General features: G+C 37.4%; 1 long non-coding RNA gene across 1 annotated transcript in view; it reads right to left on the reverse strand.

Annotated features, from left to right (window-relative positions):
• Nucleotides 1-14874: 14874 nt before the first annotated feature.
• LOC138437238 (uncharacterized) overlaps nucleotides 14875-21206 on the reverse strand; it is a 29882-nt gene continuing 23550 nt past the window's right edge. The window contains exon 3 of the long non-coding RNA XR_011255838.1: nucleotides 14875-15787. This is a non-coding gene — a long non-coding RNA (uncharacterized lncRNA). The remainder of the gene's footprint in view (nucleotides 15788-21206) is intronic.

Below are 21206 nucleotides of genomic sequence, written 5' to 3' on the forward strand. Positions count from 1 at the left end.
TTTGCTAGTGTGTGAGATGAGTGCTATTGTGCAGTAGTTTGAATATTCTTTGGCATTGTCTTTCTTTGGGACTGAAAAGAAAACTGACCTTTTCCAGTCCTGTGGCCACTGCTGAGTTTTCCAGATATTCTGGCATATTGAGTGTAGCACTTTCATAGCATCATCTTTTCAGATTTGAAATAGCTCAACTGGAATTCCATCACCTCCACTAGCTTTGTTCATAGTGATGCTTCCTAAAGGCCACTGACTTTGTATTCCAGGATGTCAGATTCTAGGTGACTGATCACACCATTGTGGTTATCTGGGTCATTACAGTCTTTTTTGTATAGTTCTTCTGTGTATTCTTGCTACCTCTTCTTAATATCTTCTGCTTCTGTTAGGTCCATACAATTTCTGTCCTTTATTGTGCCTGTCTTTGCAATAAATGTTCCCTTGGTATCTCTAATTTTCTTGAAGAGATCTTTGTGTGCATACAAAGTCACTCAGTCAGGTCCAACTCTTTGCGACTCCATGGACCATAGTTTGCCAGGCTCCTCTGTCCAAGGTATTCTCCAGGCAAGAATACTGGAGTGGGTTGCCATGCCCTCCTCCAGGGAACAGATCTCTAGTCCTTCCCATTCTATAGTTTTCTTCTATTTCTTTACATTGATCAATGAGAAAGGCTTTCTCATCTCTCCTTGCTATTCTTTGGAATAGAACTCTGCATTCAAATGGGTGTATCTTTCCTTTTCTCCTTTGCCTTTAGCTTCCCTTCTTTTCTCAGCTATTTGTAAGTCCTCCTCAGACAACCACTTTGCCTTTTTGCATTTCTTTTTCTTGAGGATGGTCTTGATCCCTGCATCCTGTACAAAGTCACAAACCTCCATCCATAGTTCTTCAGGCACTCTATCAGATCTAATCCCTTGAATCTATTTGTCACTTCTACTGTATAATCATAAAGGATTTGATATAGGTCATACTTGACAGGTCTAGTGGTTTTCCCCACTTACTTCAATTTAAGTCTGAATTTGGCAATAAGGACTTCATGATCTGAGCCACAGTCAGCTCCTGGTCTTGTTTTTGCTGACTGTATAGAGCTTCTCCTTCTTTGGCTACAAAAAATATAATCAATCTGATTTCAGTCTTGACCATCTGGGAGGAAAGTTAGGAAGACAGTAAGTATCACTCTAAAGAAGTAATATAAGTGAGATATTCATGGGATAAAATGGTTTTTGTTTTTATTTCAGTGGTGGTTAAATGAATCCAATATGCAATTACAGCAAACAAACAAAACACTATACTCATGTTGTATCAGTGTCAATGTTTTTGATATTGTACTTTGATTATGTAAGATATAACCACGGAAAACTGGGTAAAAGATACCTCAGTCCTCTCTGTACTATCTTTGTAGCTTCGTGTGAATTGATAATCATTTCAAAATAAAATGTTAAAAAGCACTATATAAAAGCTGAGAGGAGGGGATAGAATGAACTTTGTTGTTCAGTTGCGAAGTCATGTCTGGCACTGCAACCGTATGGACCACGGCATGCCAGGCTCCTCTGTACTCCACTATTCTCCCAGAGTTTGCTCAAAGTCATGTCCTTTGAGTTGGTGATACTATCTAACTGTCTCATTCTCTGCTGCCTCCTTCATATGGGTGAAATAAACTTGTCATAAATTAATCATTACTGATGCAGAGTGATGGATATGAGGACATTTATTATAATTATTCTGATTTGTATATACTGAGTAGAAAACAAAATCAGGGACCATGTCATATTTATTTGTGTTCAATATAAGCACTAGATCCCCAGTGTTCAGCTAATCACTGATGCTTAAAACTATTTGCTAAATAACAAATGTCAAGGAAGTCAACCTCTTAGTCTTGGTTTCCTCCTTTACAACATGGAAGTGAAACTGAAGTCGCTCAGTCATGTCCAACTCTTTGCGACCCCATGGACTGTGGCCTACCAGACTCCTCCATCCATGGAATTTTCCAGGCAACAGTACTGGAGTGGGTTGCCATTTTCTTCTCCAGGGGATCTTCCCGACACAGAGATGGAACCCGGGTCTCCCGCATTGCAGGCAGACGCTTTACCCTCTGAGCCACCAGGAAAGTCCCTTTTCAACATGAACAGCATAGTATTTACCTCTCAGTGCCATTGTGTGAGTAAAAGACCAATAGATCTGAGTATTTCACAAGTAAAAGTAGTGAATAAAGCATCAGTGAGTTGTGGGGCCACTTCAAGCTACCTAATCTACATGTATTCCAAGTTGAGGAAGGAGATGAGAGAGAAGAAAAGACAGAAAAATGTTTGAAAATGTAATAGCATTTATATTATATGAAAAACATCATGAAGTAAAGTGAAAGTCTCAGTCGTGTCCGACTCTGCTGTATAATCCATGGAATTCTCCAGGCCAGAAAACTGGTCCTTTCCCTCCTCCAGGGGATCTTCCCAACCCAGGGATCAAACCCATGTCTCCCACATTGCAGATGGATTCTTTACCAGCTGAGTCACAAGGGAAGCCCAAGAATACTGGAGTGGGTAGCCTGTCCCTTGTCCAGTGGATCTTCCTGACCCAGGAATTGAACTGGGGTCCCCTGCATTGCAGCAGAAAACATCATATTTGTATGAAAAACATTATAAAAATGTTTGAAAATATAATTTTATAAATTTGTTGAAAACTATCAATCTATATTTCAAAGAAGCTCAATAAACCTGAAGACAAGAAACATGAAGCAAACTATACCAAGGTGTGTATAAATCAAATATCTCAAAACCATTGTAAAAGATCAAATATTATAAGCAGCCAGAAAAAAAGTGGCACTTTGCATACAAGGGAACAAAAATAAGACTAATAGCATTGTCAGAAACAATGCAAGCAATAAGGCAAGACAAAATGGATATGCTTATAACTTAGAGTTTATAAAATATACTTTAACAAATATAATCTAGCAATAATTGAAGGAAAAGACAACATGAGCAAGTAGGTTTTCTCTCACTAATGCAGTGTTGACATTTGTGGAGACATTTGTATAGTAGTCAATGTAATACACTTACTAACAGGTTTTAAAGCAAAAAATGATACAATTATCAGCATGCTGCTGCTGCTGCTGCTAAGTCACATCAGTCGTGTCCGACTCTGTGTAACCCCATAGATGGCAGCCCACCAGGCTCCCCCATCCCTGGGATTCTCCAGGCAAGAACACATGAGTGGGTTGCCATTTCCTTCTCCAATGCATGAAAAGGAAAAGTGAAAGTGAAGTCACTCAGTCGTGTCCGACTCTTCATGACCTCATGGACTCTAGCCTACCAGGCTCCTCTGCCCATGGGATTTTCCAGGCAAGAGTACTAGAGTGTTGCCATTGCCTTCTCCAAAATTATCAGCATAGATACAGAAAAAGCATTTGACAAAATTCAACAGCAATTCCTGATAGAAAACTCTTAGTAGGCAAGCAACTGGATAGAAGATTGTCCATATGACAAAGAGTATCTATGAGAAACCCACAACCTATACTTAATAATGAAATGCTGAGTATTTTCTCCCTAGTTTGGGAAGAACCAAATATGTTCCCCACCTCCACTTTTTTCCTACATTGCACTGGAAGACCTAGCCAGAAGAATAACCACATTCCCCCCCACCAAAATGCATATAAATTGGAATAGAAGAATAAAACTGACCTTACCTGCTTAGGGCATGTTTATGAAGAAAATGCTATGTATTCTACAAAAAAAAAAAAAAAAAAAAAAAAAACAAAAAATAGGAAGAATGTATAAATGAATTTAGCAAGATTGCATATTCAAAGCAATTATACAAAATCAATTTTGTTTCTATTTGTTAGCATGGCATAACTAAAAGATGACATTTAAAAATCGATACCAGTTAAATAGCATAAAAATATGAAATACTCATGGACATAATTAACAAACTGTGTTCAAATTTCATAAACTAAAAACTATGAAACATTGCTGGAGTTAATTAAAGAATATCCAAATACATGACATATATTGAGCTTTTTAGAAGAGCTTTTACTATTAAGATTTCAAATTTTTCCCATTATGGCCTAGGTGTCAATGCTACTCTAGTCAAAAACCCACTGTTTTGTTGTTTTTGTTTTTTTTTAAGAATTTGACAAAGTTATTCTTAAATCCACATGAAAATTCTACATACATAGAATAGCCAAGGTGATTCATGATGAAAAGATGATCTTTGCTGAAAAGAAAAAAATTAAAAGCCTATACCACTCGATTTCATGGTCTACTATGAAACTTTACTAATCGAAATGGTGTAGTGCTAGCATTAGGGTTAACATATAGATCAGCGGAATAGAAGAGAGAGCACGAATTTCATCAAAGGAGCTAGAGTAATTCAATGGGCAAAGGATGGTCTTTTCAACAAATAGTGCTGGAATAATTGGCTCCTGGTATTGCTCAGTGGGTGAAGAATCCACGTGCCAATGCAGGAGATATAGGAGAAGCAGGTTTGATCTCTGGGTCAGGAAGATCCCCGGAGGAGGAAATGGTAACCCGCTCCTGAATTCTTGCCTGGAAAATCCCATGAACAGAGGAGCCTGGTAGGCTACAGTCCAAAGGGTTGCAAAGAGTTGAACATGACTGAGCAACTAAGCACATGCAAATAAGAACTTTGGCCCTTATCTTATATATATACGAATTATTCTGAAAGGATTGTAGGCCTAAACAAAAATAAAATATAAAAATTCTGGAAAAAAAATGAGGAGTAAATCTTTGTGCCCTTGGGTTAAACAACAACAACAACAACAAAAGTTAGATATGTCACAAAATGCACGGACCATGGAAGAAAAAGATGGTTAAATTAGACTTCATTAAATCAAATTAGACTTCATTAAATTAAATTAGACTTCATTAAATTAAAACTTTTGCTTTTCTAAAGACACTATATAAAAACTGAAAAGGTATGGCAAAATTTGGGGAAAATATATGTGAAATACATATCTTTGAAAGCATTTGTATCCTGACAATAAAAAGAAACAACTATAACTCATAATTGGGGCTTCCCAGGTGACACAGTGGTAAAGAGTCCACCTGGCAATGCAGGAGACACAAGAAATACAAGTTCAAACCCTCGGTCAGGAAGATCCCCTGGAGGAGGAAATGGCAATCCACTTCAGTATTCTTGGGAAATTCCATGGACAGAGGCTCCTGGAGGGTTACAGTCCATGGGATCGCAAGGACAGGAATGAGCACACACACATGCTAAGACATAGATCAATAATTAGAAGACAAAAGTCTGGGGAAAAAAAAAACACAAAGATTTTAACAGGCATTTCACAAAGAAAAACATAAATGACACACAAGCACAGAAAAAATATTTAACATAATCAGTTATCAGGAAAATGAAAATTAAAACCACAATGAAATATAACTATACTTCTACTAGAATGGCCAAAATTAAAAGGATGTGCTGTGTGCTTAGTCGCTCAATCATGTCCGACTCTTTGTGACCCTATAGACTGTAGCATGCCAAGCTCCTTTGTCCATGGGGATTCTCCAGGCAAGAATACTGGAGTGGGTTGCCATGCCCTCCTCAAGGGGATCTTCCCAACCCAGGGACTGAACCCAGGTCTCCTGTATTGCAGGCAGACGCTTTACCATCTGAGCCACTAGGGAAGCCCTACACACACATGTAATTTATACATTTGGTAGTAGATGTAGGGTGGATGAAGTTGAAAAAAGACTAAAGGAACAACTATATTTCAATTAAAAAATAAATTAAAACAAATATACACTGGTAATAAAGGAAAAGAAAAACAAAACTGAAGGTATTAAGAAGTCAAGATGATCCTAGTAATCCTGAAGAAAGGCATCTTGTAGACAGAATGGGCGTAAAGAACATGAAACAAACGTTGGAGATGTTGAGCATGAAATCGCTGTTAGAGGTGTTTCAGAATTAGGACTATTCCATGTAATTTGCTAGCTCCTTTCTTTCTCTTTTGGTGAAAATAAGAAATCCCTTACCTTGTCTCAAATGCGTTTGATTATGTGTGCAGCAGCAGTTGCAAGGAATGGACAAGGATAAAGGAGTTGTGGATATACATGGGCCTAGCATAGCCATCTTAACGGGGGGTAGTGGGAGGTTAAGATTGGGCAAAATCACCCAGAAACTCTTTTTTACTTTATGTCCATTTTCCCAATTCCCCACCCCAGGAAGTTCTGACACAGTTTATGTGGAGAGAGGCTGATTTGAAAATCTCCATATATAATTCTGATTCAACTTCACTTTCTAACAACTTCAGGTTTCCTCTCCAAAATTTGAGTTGAGAACCACTGATTTAAAATTTGCCTAGAGTCTGTTACACAGAGTGAAGTAAGTCAGAAAGAGAAAAACAAATATCATATAGTAACACATATATATGGACTCTAGAAAGAGAACACTGATGAACCTGTTTGCAGGGCAGCAATGGAGATGTACATATAAACAGACTTGTGGACACAGTGGAGGAAGGAGAGGGGGGAACAAACTGAGAGAGTATCATAGAAACATACATCACCATATGTAAAATAGGTAGCGGTGGGAATTTTATGTATGACTCAAGAAGCTCAGACCAGTACTCTGAGACAATCTAGAGGGGTGGGTTGGGGTGGGAGGTGAGAAGGAGCTTCAAGAGGGAGGGGACATATGTATACCTATGGCTGATTGATGTTGATGTATGGCAGAAACCAACACAATATTATAAAGCAATTATCCTTCAATTAAAAATAAATTTAAAGTTTTAAAAATTCTGGTAAGACATGCTCAGGGAAGAAATCAGTTTTTAGATACGCTAAGTTTGCAGAGATTGCAGAAAATTCCAGGCGGCATGTGTGACAAAAAATTGAGATGGAAGTAATTGGTTAGAGCTGAAGATGTTAAATTGAAAGTTTTCAGTAAAGCCATAGATATTAAAACGATCATCAAAGGGGGGGGGGGAAGAAACCTGAGGATTGAATTCAATAAATTATCCACAATCAAAGGGGCAAGAGGACAAAAGAAGAGTCAGCAAAGGAAACCAAGTAACAGTGATAATAGAAGTAGAGGAGACTCAGAGAAGTATGATAACATATTTAGTCAAAGATTGGAGCTAAAATATAAGCCAGAGAAGATGAGTCTCTTGTACTTTTGTGATTTACCTGAAAAGAATTCCTCTAACCATCTCTTTTCTACGTTAAAGTTAAAGGTTAAAGATATGTAATGGCTTTTAAAGACTACATATATTATCTGGATAGAGTCAAGTGGGTAATGGAGAAGAAGAATTATGGCATTTTAAAAGATTTAAGCTGAGATATTTATGCATTCAATCTCATGTATGTAATCCATTTGCAGAACATGACTGATCACTTTGCTTTCAAAGAGAGAAAGAGTAAAACCCTGTCAGTTACATGTTCAGATGTCTCAATTTGAACTTCATTTTAACTGTAAAATGCTGTTCTGTCATTTCTAAACCAGTTTATAAAGGATTACTTTGACATAATTATATAACGGCTTCTATCAATCATATCTTTTACAATTTGAAGCTTAAAGTATCTTCAGTAGCCTCTGCAGCTAAATTGACTTAAATAAAAGCCATACTATCAAAAGTAAAGAAACTAGAAACCTTTTTAACTGTACATATATATGTTGAGTCAAAAGGGTCCCAGTCATAATTCTTAGTCAAATATATCAGTCTCAAACAATCTACATGGAGACACTAAAGGCAGTAACAAATCAGTTTTGTCCAAGAAAGTTTATTTAAGATCTATACAATGCCAGGCCCTCTGCTTGATTTAAAACGTAGTCTCTTTCTTCAAGTAGTTCACAAACTAATTGCTGCTCAGTCATTTCCCATTCTTTGCGACTCCGTGGACTGCAGCACGCAAGGCTTCCCTGTCCTTCACCATCTCCCGGAGCTTGCTTACACTCATGTCCATTGAATTGGTGATGCCATCCAATCATCTCATCCTCTGCCATCCCCTTCTCCTCCTGCCTTCACAGACTAGTGAGGGAAGCAAATAATGCCTCACCAATTTCATCACTTGAAAGTTACTTATATGTTTTTATACTTATTTAGTTTTGTGAATTTCAAGCAATACATTTATAATTTTAACTTTTTAAGTACCTCTAATTTAATATGGTGAAAATTGGAAGAAACAACCACAAAAGAGAAAAATGCATTGGCAACAACAAAAATAAGTATAGAGGAAATGTAAATAAACTTTCAAATTCTGTTTTTGTTTTTTTTTTAAGTTGGTATCATTTATACTACTGAACATAAGAAGGCTTAAAACTGTACTAAGACTTTTGGGATAGACTATTTTTTCTTTTAATAGTTTTCACACTACATTTGTATCAGTCTAAGTTATGCTGCACTATTAAAATCTTAATGTCATTACACATTAAATTTTATTTCTTATTGATATTACAAGTCCAACATGGGTCATTAGAGCACTGTTGGTTACAGTCACTCAAGAACCCAAGCTAATGGAGATTCCTTTTCTATTTTAATTTTATTTTTCCAGCTTTATTGAGATATAATTGATGCTAGATGAATATCATCTTAAGGTGTACATCTATGTCTTAATGTGTACATCATGGTGATCTGAAATTCGTGTGAATTGTGAAAGGATTCCCACCATCTAATAACACATTCATCTTTTTTTATCTGTTTTTTTCCAGTGATAACATTTAATTTCTGTTCTCTTGAAAAAAAAAAAAAAGAGAAAGTGTTCATCATTCAGTCATGTCTGACTCTTTGTGACCCTATGGTCTGTATGTAGCCTGCCAGGCTCCTCTGTCCATGGAATTCTGTAGGTAAACATTTTGGAATGGGTAGCCATTCCCTCCTCTCAATTATACAATGTCATATTATTAACTATAATCATCATACTATTCATTAGATCCTCAGACCTTGTTCATCTTATAGTTGAGTGTTTATACCCTTTCACTTTGCTATTCAGTTGCTTAGTTGTGTCTGACTCAGACCCAGTGGACTACAGCATGCCAGGCTTCCCTGTCCTTCACTATCTTCTGAAATTTGCTCAAATTCATGTCCATTGAGTCAAAGATGCCATCCAGCCATCTCATCCTCTGTCACCCCCTTCTCCTCCTACCCTCAATCTTTTCCACCATTAGAGTCTTTTTCAATGAGTTAGCTCTTCACATCATCTGGCCAAAGTATTAGAGCTTCAGCTTCAGCTTCAATTCTTCCAATGAATATTCAGGGTTGATTTCCTTTAGGACTGACTGGTTTGATCTCCTTTCTGTCTAAGGCACTCTCAAGAGTCTTCTCCAGCACCAGAGGTTGAAAGCATCAATTCTTTGGCACTCAGCCTTCTTTATGATCCAATTCTCACATCCATACATGACTACTGAAAAACCCATATGAACCTTTGTTGAAAAAGTGATCTCTCTGTTTTTTAATATGCTGTCTAGGTTTTTTGTAGCTTGTTTCCAAGGAGCAAGTGTCTTTTAATGTCATGGCTGCAGTCACCATCTGCAGTGATTTTGGAGTCCCCCCAAAATAAAGTCTGTCACTGTTTTCATTGTTTCCCCATCTATTTGCCATGAAGTGATGGGACCAGATGCCATGATCTTAATTTTCTGAATGTTGAGTTTTAAGTCAGTTTTTTCACTCACCTCTTTCACCTTCATCAAGAGGCTCTTCAGTTCCTCTTCACTTTCTGCTATTAGGGTGGTGTCATCTGCATATCTGAGGTTATTGATATTTCTCCCAGCAGTCTTGATCCCAACTTGTATTTACCCCACATCTAGATACTTTTCTTCTCTTTGTTTCTAAGAGTTTGACCTTAAAAAAAAATTCACATATTACTGATATGCAGTATTGAAGTCTCCTTGCTGACACATTTACAAGGTTGACCAAATGCAGAGAAAAGGGAATGTAGTAAATTGAATGCTAACTCCTAAAGCCTTTATCATTCACATTTATGGGGTCCAGTCTAGTCACATGGCCATGACTATCAAAGGAAATCTTGCTATGTTCCTGGAATGAGTGAAAAATCAGAATCTACATGAAGAGCATTATTGGCTTCCAAGACACTTTTCTCTTCTTCAGAAACTGACATTATGTGTGTATTGAAAGTGAAAGTGAAGTTGCTCAGTCGTGTCCGACTCTTTGTGACCCCATGGACTGTAGCCTACCGGGCTCCTCTGTCCATGGGATTTTCCAGGCAATAGTACTGGAGTGTGTTGCCATTTCCTTCTCCAGGGGATCTTCCCAACCCAGGGATTGAACCCGGGTCTCCCGCATTGTAGACAGACGCTTTACCATCTGAGCCACCAGGGAAGTCCCCAATTATCTTGCCTGAAATCCTGCATGCCTAGTTCTTCCACTTCATTTGAGGTTAGCTTCTCAAACATAGTCTCCATATTTCTGACTTTTTAAGTTGCATTTATTCCATTTAGGAGGGTTGTTTCTAGAATATTTTTCATCATTATGATGCTTTTACTTGTCTTCTTCTAATGCCTGAGTTTTATAAGTTGCTTCATATTCTTTTCCATGCTCATTGAGTGCTTCTTTGTACACTTATATAACTATTTTGAACTTTTCAATATCTTTTCTTAAAATCATTCTCTACAATTTTACTACATAGAATTATGTGATTTAACTATTTTTTGTGTTTTTCAGCTCTCTTTTCCTCATGTTTCTTTTTCTTGTTTGCTTCCAGTCTATCTTTCCCCTCTTAAGTTTTCTGGCTTAGGTCCCATGATAATTTCTTTTCTGAACATTTCTGAGCTTTGAGTGGTGGTAAGTACCTGCTGATGAACAGTTTGGGGATTTATTTCAAACACTGCTATCTTCAAGTTATTTTCTTTACCCAAGGAATAAATGTCTCCTTAGCTTGCAAAGTGTAGAAACTTTACTTAATAGTCTTTTTAAAAGTTCTTTAATCTTCTTTTCCATTGACTTACCCCTCCCTTTTGGCAGAGAAACTAACAGTAGAAATGACATGAGCACCACTACAAATTTTCCTTAAGTGTTCCCTGTTTCACAGTTCTGAAAATTGGTCTAAATCACAGTTCAAAATTGGTCTAACATGGCATTCTAATAAAAAATATTATTGTATATGCCCGTTGAAAGTTAAGTCACTCAGTCATGTCTGACTCTTTGTGACCCCGTGGACTGTAGCCCATCAGGCTCCTCCATCCATGGGATTCTCCAGGCAAGAATACTGGAGTGGGTTGCCGTTATGTAACAAATTGGGGGGTGGTTTATTTCTAACTCAAAATCCAAAACAAAGTTTGTTGGAACTAAGCATGTTCTCTTCTCTCTGGGTGTGATCCTTAATGTGTCTGAGAAGTCACAGGAATCTCTTCATCTTAATGAATGTTTTATATTTACTTGTCTTTTTTTTTTTTTTGCTATTTTTGATGGGATTTGAGATTGAAGGGTAGAGTAAATGTGTCTTTAATACATTGCCTTACTTAGACATTTTTTAAATAATTATTTATATGTTGTGTTCCTATTGAACATTGACCTCTTTAAAGTTATTCTTCATCTTTTTATCTCTAGCACTGAACATAGTGGGTCCTCAACAGATGTTTTTGGATTGAGGTAGAGAGGGTTATATTTTTCAAAAATTTTATTGGTTATAAGAGGGAACCAAATAAATATGGAGATATAGCATGTCTTAAGAGACCATCACAACTGTAAAATCATACCAAAACACTTTGTGTTGGTTTTGGAATAGGATCATCATTTTTGCACAGAAAGCCATCAGATTTATGTTGCAGTTGAATTTCCAATGTGTATAATGAATTGCTTTCACTTCTGGTAGGCAACTAGGGAAAAAAATAAAGCATTCAGAGGTATGCTATTCGTGTCAATGTTTTAGGAAAAGCCTATTACTTCAAGTCAGTAGCTACAGGAATTCTGTTCAGCATGTGTATGTATACCACAGTCTTCAACATTTCTAGTGAGTGTTGACCAACTTGCATTTACAGGTAGTTTAGACACACTGATGGCCAAACATGGAAGACATTGTTGGGTTTCTATTTTGTTTGGTATGATGGTCAATGTTCTCCACAGAAATTGAACCAATAGGATGTGTGTAGATAGATGGATGTTAGATAGATAGATATTTTAAGGAACTGGCTCACATGATTTGTAGGAGTAGGTAATTCTGAAATCTATAGGCAGACCCAGGTGGTGCTTACCTGTGAATGAACTCACCTGCCAATGCAGGAGACATAAGAGATGTGGGTTCGATCCCTGGATTAGGAAGATCCCCCGGAGGAGGGCATGGCAACCCATTTCAGTATTCTTTTCTGGAGAATCCCATGGACAGAGGAGCCTGGTGAGCTATACAGTCCATGCAGTCACAAAGAGTCAAATATGACTGAAATGACTTAGCACACACATACACACAGGCAGGCCAGCAGGCTGGAGACTGAAGGAAGAGTTGATAATGTGATCTCAAGTCCAAGGGAAGTCCAAGGTAGAATTCTCTCTTCCTTGGGCACCCTTGGTCTTTTTTCCTAAGACCTTCAACAAATTAAACGAGGCCCACCCACCATATGGAGGGTAATCTGCTTTAGTCAAAGTCTACTATTTTAAATATTAATCACAGCTAAGAAATACCTTCACAGCAATATTTAGACTGATGTTTAACAAAAACTCATCACCATGACCTAGCTAAGTCAATACATAAAATTAACCAACTCACCTGCCATGCTTAAAAGAATTACAAATTAGCATCAGTTGACCTGGCTTTCAGTTCAAGTGTTATTGTGCCACATTAAGTGGCCAGGAGGCTGCTGTGCTATTTTATATGACACAGAGTGTCCCCAGGGGAGTGATGCAGAAGTTGAAATCTCAAGCAGTAGTCTTTGTTGTGGTATCCAGATTTATTTGGCTTATTAAATATGTTATTGTAAAAAGTTCTTAATAGCTTAAAACATCCAAAAAGTAGCACATTTATAGAAAATGGCAGCATCATTATTGAAGCTGTGCTTCCATGCTCCCTACTCCCCCACTTCATATGACTGATAACTTGGAACTCACTGTTGTATATGTTTTGGCTAAATTTTGAGATTTATAATGTTTTATAATCAACCTACAAAACGAGTCCCAATTTCACATGAGCTGAATGAGGACTAAAAATCAAGCAACAAATATTAGGATTATCCTTCCATTACACTCCCTTTGAAAAACGACTCCTTGCTGCCCTATGAAGGATTCTCTAGGCTTTAATACTGAGCAGAGATTTAAAAGGATTAACATGAACCACCTTCCAGTAAACACACAGAATGCATTTTAACATCTAGTATTTCATCTTTATTTGAGTACTTTCAAGCTGTAATGTTCTAGTCACGTAGAAAGACTGGCTGGTATTGTCCTTTACTATTTGTCCTAAATTATTCACAGTCCGCCACTGACCTTTTTGCAGCAAGCTTTTCAGATCTTTTGTTTCAGTCACTGTTTTCTGTCTTGTTGACATGAGTCAGTCAGATTTATGGTGCTCTGTGCAGGGGTTCCCACATGGATGTCATTATTACTAATGCTTCTTTCTTTAGCAACCTGTGTTTATAACTTCACCATTTAAGTTGCTTTGCCCAACTCTTTTGAATTCCTAGGACTTACACTTCACTGGAATAGCACTTCTTATTGCCAAGGTACTTTGTAAAACACTTGACTCTATTTTCATGTATAGCTATTTTTAGAGCGAACAGTGGAATTTAACAGACCTGTGCTTTGATTGTTTATTTTTACCTGGACATTTATTTGGAAGATGTTCGTTCTCTTTGGGCTTCCACAGATGCCCCACTTATTCATTCAGCATCTCTAGTGCACCAAATATGGACACGACCAGCCTGCTCACAGATGAAAGTTCACACTGTCTGATCATGAAAATAGCAGCAGTGTAGGTCTGTTAGTATATGATCTGCTTTCTAGTGTTCTCTATGAGGAATACTATCCTTGCCCTCCAACAAAAAATCTGTTTCTCATTATAATTTTCAAAAGGGTGATGATGATAGACATAGGCAAATGCTAGATGATTTTGTAGCCTTTAAGATAAAACACTGTAATGACAAATACTGAAAGTTATGCCATAGCACAGCTGGAATAGAAAGTTTTTGAGATAGCAAGATTAGAGGGGTGGTGAAAACCTGCTTGCTCTGTTGACCTGTCTCCATGATTAAAGCACTTAAATTCATATAACACTGCAGGTAAGCTGACATCTTAAAAAACTTAGAAACTAGAAAGGATAATGTTATCACCATGAATACATGGACTTTTATGCCATGACTTCATGAAGCTTTTCATGATGCCTCTAGGTGAAATATCACTTACTACTTAAAAGTGTTTGAGTTGTGTGCTCTAATCATTTTATAGAACTTATTACATACTTTAAGGTTTTATATTTATCTGTATTCAGTTCAGTTCAGTTGCTCAGTCATGTCTGACTCTTTGTGACCCCATGGACTGCAGCACACCAGGCTCCCTTGTCCATCACCAATACAATTTTATCTGTATTATGTCTGTCTTATTCAGTTTGACTGTAAGATCCTTCAGGATGAAGTGAAGTGGGTTTGTGAAGTTTTCTTTAAATTTTCCACAGTAAATACCAAGGATTGTGTATATTATGGATACTTAAAAAGCTGATAAATAAAAAAAGAAATGACTATATTAAAATTGATTACCCTATCAGCTGAGCTTGGGAAAGCATACCAGGTAAGCATAATATGATGGCAAAAAAAGGTATAGGTTGCCACTACAAAAGTTAGTTTCCAAGAAAAGTGATAAAAATAATTGCTTGAGGTGAAACTTTCAGAATGACAGAGAAATAACCTTGGTAAATTCCCTCCAGAAGAACAAAGAAAATACTAGCAAAAATTATCTACATCAACCATTACAGAACCTTAGAAATTAACCAGAGGTATAGTTCAAAGTAGAAAATGTTTATTTAAGAAAAGCTACTAGGTAAAGAAAATGAAAACATCATCTTAAAAAGATATATGCACCCCCCATGTTCACTGCAGTGTCATATACAATAGCCAAGATATGGAAACAGTCTAAGTGTCCATCGGTGGATGAATGGATTAAAAAAAATATGGTATATATTTGTGTTTATGTGTATGTATTTCAGCCTTTAAAGAAAGAAATGTTGCCTTTATGATAACATAAATAGATTCTGAGATAATCATGCTAAGTGAAATAAATATCATATAATCTCAGCTTTATATAAGTGGAATCTAAAAAACCAAAATCACGAAGACCCCCAAGCTTATAGATACACAGAATAGATTGATGGTCACAAGGGGAAAAGTGTCTGAGGTAGGATATGAAATGGGTGAAGTGGGTCAAAAGGTACACAATTTCCATTATAAAAATAAGTCACAGGGCTATAATGGACAGCATGGTGACTATGGTTCGGTTCAGTTGCTCAGTCATGTCCGACTCTGCAGCCCCATGGACTACAGCACACCAGGCTTCCCTGTCCATCACCAACTCCCAGAGATTACTCAAACTGTTGTACATCGAGTCAGTGACGCCATCCAACCATCTCATCCTCTGTTTTCCCTTCTCCTCATGCCTTCAGTCTTTCCCAGCATCAGTGTTTGTCCAATGAGTCAGTTCCTCGCATCAGGTGGCCAAAGTATTGGAGCTTCAGCTTCAGCATCAGTTCTTCCAATGAATATTCAGGACTGATTTCCTTTAGGATTGATTGGTTGGATCTCCTTGCAGTCCAAAGGACTCTCAAGAGTCTTCTCCAACACCACAGTTCAAAAGCATAAATTCTTCGGCGCTCAGCTTTCTTTATGGTCCAACTCTCACATCCATACATGGCTACTGAAAAAAAACATAACTTTGACTAAACATACCTTTGTCAGCAAAGTAATGTCTCTGCTTTTTAGTATGCTGTCTAGGTTGGTCGTAGCTTTTCTTCCAAGGAGCAAGCATCTTTTAATTTCATGGCTGTAATCACCATCTGCAGTGATTTTGGAGGGTTGGAGAAGCGCCAAATATTGCTAAGGATCCACACACATGTGTAGGTTGTGCACATGTGCAGAAAAACTGGAGAAAGACCCAGTTACTTACTCATATCTGTCTGGCCTTGATGCCCTTAGCAAGCAAGAATAAAGGTGAAAGCGGATGTGTCAACTGCCTGCAGGTTTCTCTCCATGTGCACACAGATCCCCTTGGAAAGGGCGGAAGATTTGTTGGCTGATGGAAAACTTGTGACCAACCAATGACTGACCAGTAAGCTATGCTAACCCAGGGGTAAACCCAACCAATCCAGGCTTAAAAATACAAACAACAAAAAAGAAAGTTAAAAAGCAAAGATTCAGTGGCCACACACTGCCAGGAATACCCTTGAATTAGCCGTGAAAAGTCACCAAACAACAGCAGCAGCAACAGCACATAAAAGAGTAAAAACGAAATTGTAGAAAGCAGTGTCTGACTCCAGAGTTGCTACATTGTACAGTTGGTCCTTATTATTCCCAGATTCCATATTTGTTGCCTACTCACTGAAACTGATTTATGACACCAAAGTACTCATGGTATTTTACAGTCATTCACATGGATATTTAGTGTGAATGCACAGAGTATTCAAAAATTGAGTGTACAGAGTAGCAAAAATTTAAAGTCACCTGATACAGATGTTCAGGTGAGGTCAAATAAGGTGGTTCTCTGCCTTCTTGTTTTAGCTCTCATCAGAGGTGACCACAAGATGAAGACAGTAGTGGAGCAACCTCAAGCAAATTAGTAACATTTCTAAACATTATTTTCTCTTTGTAAAATAAAAGTCTACCAGGATGTGATGCTTTCAGGATTTAAGACTGTAAGTTATATGATATATATATGCACCAGTTCAGTATTTATTAATTCAGGTTTGCAGTGGCTTTATACAGCATAACCGCCATGAACAAAAATCATCCACTCTATTATCTAAATTTTCCAGTTTTGAACAACAAATTAAGACACAAGCAAATAAAGAGGAAAGTTTAGCCAATATACAGAAAAATGAAAGTGGTCAATAGAAATTGTCTTTGAGGCAACTTAAATGTTTCACTAAAGGAAACCATGTTTTAAGAATTAAAGAAAATATGAAACAATGGAGATGCAGGTTTGATCCCTGGGTCTGGAAGATCCCTTGGAGAAGAATATGGCAACCCACTCCAGTATTCTTGCCTGGAAGATCCCATGGACAGAGGAGCCTGGTGGGCTACAGTCCAAAGGGTTGCAAAGAGTCAAACATGACTGAAGTGACTTAGCATGCACATAGAGATATGTACGTGTATATCAAGGAGATATCAGGGGAGCATTTCATACAAGGATGGGCACAATAAAGGACAGAAATGGTGTGGACCTAAAAGAAGCAGAAAAGATTAAGAACAGGTGGCAAGAATACACAGAAGTATACAAAGAAGGTCATAATGACCTGGATAACCATGATGGTGTGGTCACTCCCTAGAGCCAGACATCCTGGAGTGTGAATTCAAATGAGCTATAAGAAGCATGACCACAAATAAAGCTAGCAGAAATGATCGAATTCCAGCTGAATTATTCCAAACCTGAAAAGATGATGCTATTAAAGTTCTGCACTCATTATGCCAGCAAAGTTGGAAAACTCAGTAGTGGCCACAGGACTGGAAAAGGTCAGTTTTCATTCCAACCTCAAAGAAGGACAATGCCATACTGCTCAAACTACCATACAATTGTGTTCATTTCACATGCTAGCAAGGTAATGCTCAAAATTTCTCAAGTTACCTTCAGCTGTATATGAACTGGGAATTTCCAGATGTACAAGCTGAGTTTTGAAGAGGCTTAGGAACCAGGGATCAAATTGCCAACATTCATTAGACCATGGGGAAAGTAAGAGAATTCCAGAAAAACATCTACTTCTGCTTCATTGACTACACTAAAGCCTTTGACTGTATGGATCACAACAAACTGGAAAATTCTTCAAAAGATGGAAATAACAGACCACCTTACCTGTCTCCTGAGAAACCCATAGGTGTGTCAAGAAGCAACAGTTAAAACTGGAAATGAAACAACTGAGTAGTTCAAAATTGGGAAAGGAGTATGACAAGGCTGTATATTGTCACTTTGATTATTTAATTTATATATATAGTACACATATGTATACATATATATTTATATGTATAGTACACATATGTATAGAAATGCCAGGCTGGATGAATCACAAGCTGGAATCAAGATTGCCTGGAGAAATATCAACTTCAGATATGCAGATGATACCACTCAAAATGCAGAAATTGAAGTAGAACTAAAGAGAGTGAGAGTGAAAAAGCTGGCTTAAAACCAACATTCTAAAAACTAAGATCATGGCATCTGGTCCCATCATTTCATGGCAAATAGAAGGGGGAAATGTGGAAACAGACAAGTCAATATTAATAGCTGAAGTTGCCCATACTTTGATATTAGTAATTGATAGAATAACTGGACAGAAAAACAATTACTTGAGGTTGAAGGAAAAGTAAATGACTTGTAGCATGGCAGTGAGGCTAAGGGAGGGGCTGGAACAATTTTTCCCAAACAGTTCTGTAGGCCTTCAATAGCATCATTTAAAAATTATTTAATGATCTTTAAGAAGAGGAACTAAAAAGCCTCTTGATAAAAGTGAAAGTGGAGAGTGAAAAAGTTAGCTTAAAGCTCAACATTCAGAAAACGAAGATCATGGCATCCGGTCCCATCACTTCATGGGAAATAGATGGGGAAACAGTGGAAACAGTGTCAGACTTTATTTTTGGGGGCTCCAAAATCACTGCAGATGGTGACTGCAGCCATGAAATTAAAAAACGCTTACTCCTTGGAAGAAAAGTTATGACCAACCTAGATAGCATATTCAAAAGCAGAGACATTACTTTACTGACTAAGGTCTAGTCAAGGCTATTGTTTTTCCAGTGGTCACGTATGGATATGAGAGTTGGACTGTGAAGAAAGCTGACCACCGAAGAACTGATGCTTTTGAACTGTGGTGTTGGAGAAGACTCTTGAGAGTCCCTTGGACTGCAAGGAGATCCAACCAGTCCATTCTGAAGGAGATCAGCCCTGGGATTTCTTTGGAAGGAATGATCCTAAAGCTGAAACTCCAGTACTTTGGCCACCTCATGTGAAAAGCTGACTCATTGGAAAAGACTCTGATGTTGGGAGGGACTGGGGGCAGGAGGAGAAGGGGACGACAGAGGATGAGATGGCTGGATGGCATCACCAACTCAATGGACGTGAGTCTGAGTGAACTCTGGGAGTTGGTGATGGACAGGGAGGCCTGGCGTGCTGCAATTCATGGGGTTGCAAAGAGTGGGACATGACTGAGTGACTGAACTGAACTGAAGAGTTGTCAGAATATTTTTTACCATTTTAATAATGATTTAATTTTTTTATTGTTTTCTTCTTGACTTTAAAGCCTATAGAATAGTTAAATTCCATTGTCGTAGTAGTATCTTTTTCTGTGACATAATTTTAAAATGTGTAATGATGTATAAATAATATAAGCACATTATGGAAAATATGGAAAAGAAAGAAAAGAAAAATAAGCATAGTTCCATAAATTTTGGCTAATTTGAATAATTCTTCAATACACCTCTTTAGGGCAAAGTGATGTCACAAATTATAATTATATTTTTAGAATAAATTCCTAGAAATAAACTTGATAGAACAACAAGTAGGCCCATTTAAAAAACTTTTTGATACACAAAGGCAAAGTGCTCTCCCCAAAATAATATATCACTTTATATTCCACCATTATTGTATGAGAATCTGTTTCCTAATGAAACTGTTTTCCTAAAGCATTTACGACAGTCAGCTGAGTGAATTATTGAGCAATGTATTATTTTTTAAAATATTTATTTATTTGGCTGCCTTGGATCTTAGTTGCAGCACTTTGGATCTTTCAAGGTTCACAGACTGTAGTTGTGGCACGAGGGCTTTGGAATGCATATGCTCAGTGGTTGTGGCTGGAGGACTTAGTTGCTTCATAGCATGTGGGATCTTAGTCCCCTGACTAGGGACTGAGCCAGTGTCCTTGCATTACAAAACGGATTATTAACCATTGGAGCACAGTGGAAGTCCTAGTCAGTTTTTTAATTTATTTAATTATGCGATCGTTGGACATTTCACTCATTTAATAAACAAACATTTATTAGAGGCTATTACATGTAACACCATGTATAGAGTAATTATAAAATAAGCATGGACTTTACCCTTATGTCTGGCAGGCTATAGTCCACCTGGTGGCCTAGACAGTAAAGAATCCGCCTGCAATGCAGAAGACCCAGGTTCAATCCCTGGGTCAGAAAGAGTCCCTGGAGAAGAAAATGGCTACACACTCCAGTATTTTTGCCTGGAGAATCCCGTAAACAGAGGAGCCTGGCAGTGTACAATCCATGGGGTCACAAAGAGTCAGAAATGACTAAACAACTAACGCTACCCTTGTGAACTTTTCACCATTACATACTCTACTAACAAGATGACTCTATTTTTACATATTTGGGTTGCTTTTAAACAAGCCCCAAAGGTGATGATGTATTTTCTAACACTTCTGAAAGTTCAGGGTTATCAATGTCTACAAATACTTTCAGTGGAAATTCTATGAACATAGAATTTCCCACAGGCTTTTGAGAAATCTTTGCCTTTTTTAGACATGCTTTTTGTTTTTACAATTTGAAGTATTAACTTTTTAAAAACTTGATGGTTCTTTTTCTTTTTAAGCACTTACACGATATATAAATGACCCTGTTGTGTTTCCTCAGTAGCTCTTTGGACTGTAGGGTTATAAATCAATAAGTAATTTTAGCAGAATTCAAATTTATGCAGCAGGATACTTTATTTTCATAATCTAAGGGACACCCTCGGATATGCTCAAGCAGGCTTCTGATTTGCCATCAGCATCTCTCTTTTCAACTACCAGAAAGTATTAACTTTGAAAAAGACTGAGGATCGCAATACAAGTAAAGTTCCACATTTATCATCCATAATGAAGAATAACACAGAAAGCAGCTTGCATTACTCTGGAGAGGTCCAATTCATGATGTGGGAAAAAGAAACAAATCAACAGCCAGAAAATGAACCGTTTCTGATGATCAAAGTCACAAGACCTATTTTCTGTATGAAACTGTTTATTAGGAACTTCAAATAAGTTAGTTGATCTTAAAAAGCAGTATGACATAGCAAACATTTGTTTTTAAAATTAATGTGATGTCTTAGAAACTCTCTAGAAGATAAGCAGATTTCATTTATGAAA

Source organism: Ovis canadensis, chromosome 3 (genome assembly GCF_042477335.2).
Source record: "Ovis canadensis isolate MfBH-ARS-UI-01 breed Bighorn chromosome 3, ARS-UI_OviCan_v2, whole genome shotgun sequence".
Taxonomy (NCBI): domain Eukaryota; kingdom Metazoa; phylum Chordata; class Mammalia; order Artiodactyla; family Bovidae; genus Ovis; species Ovis canadensis.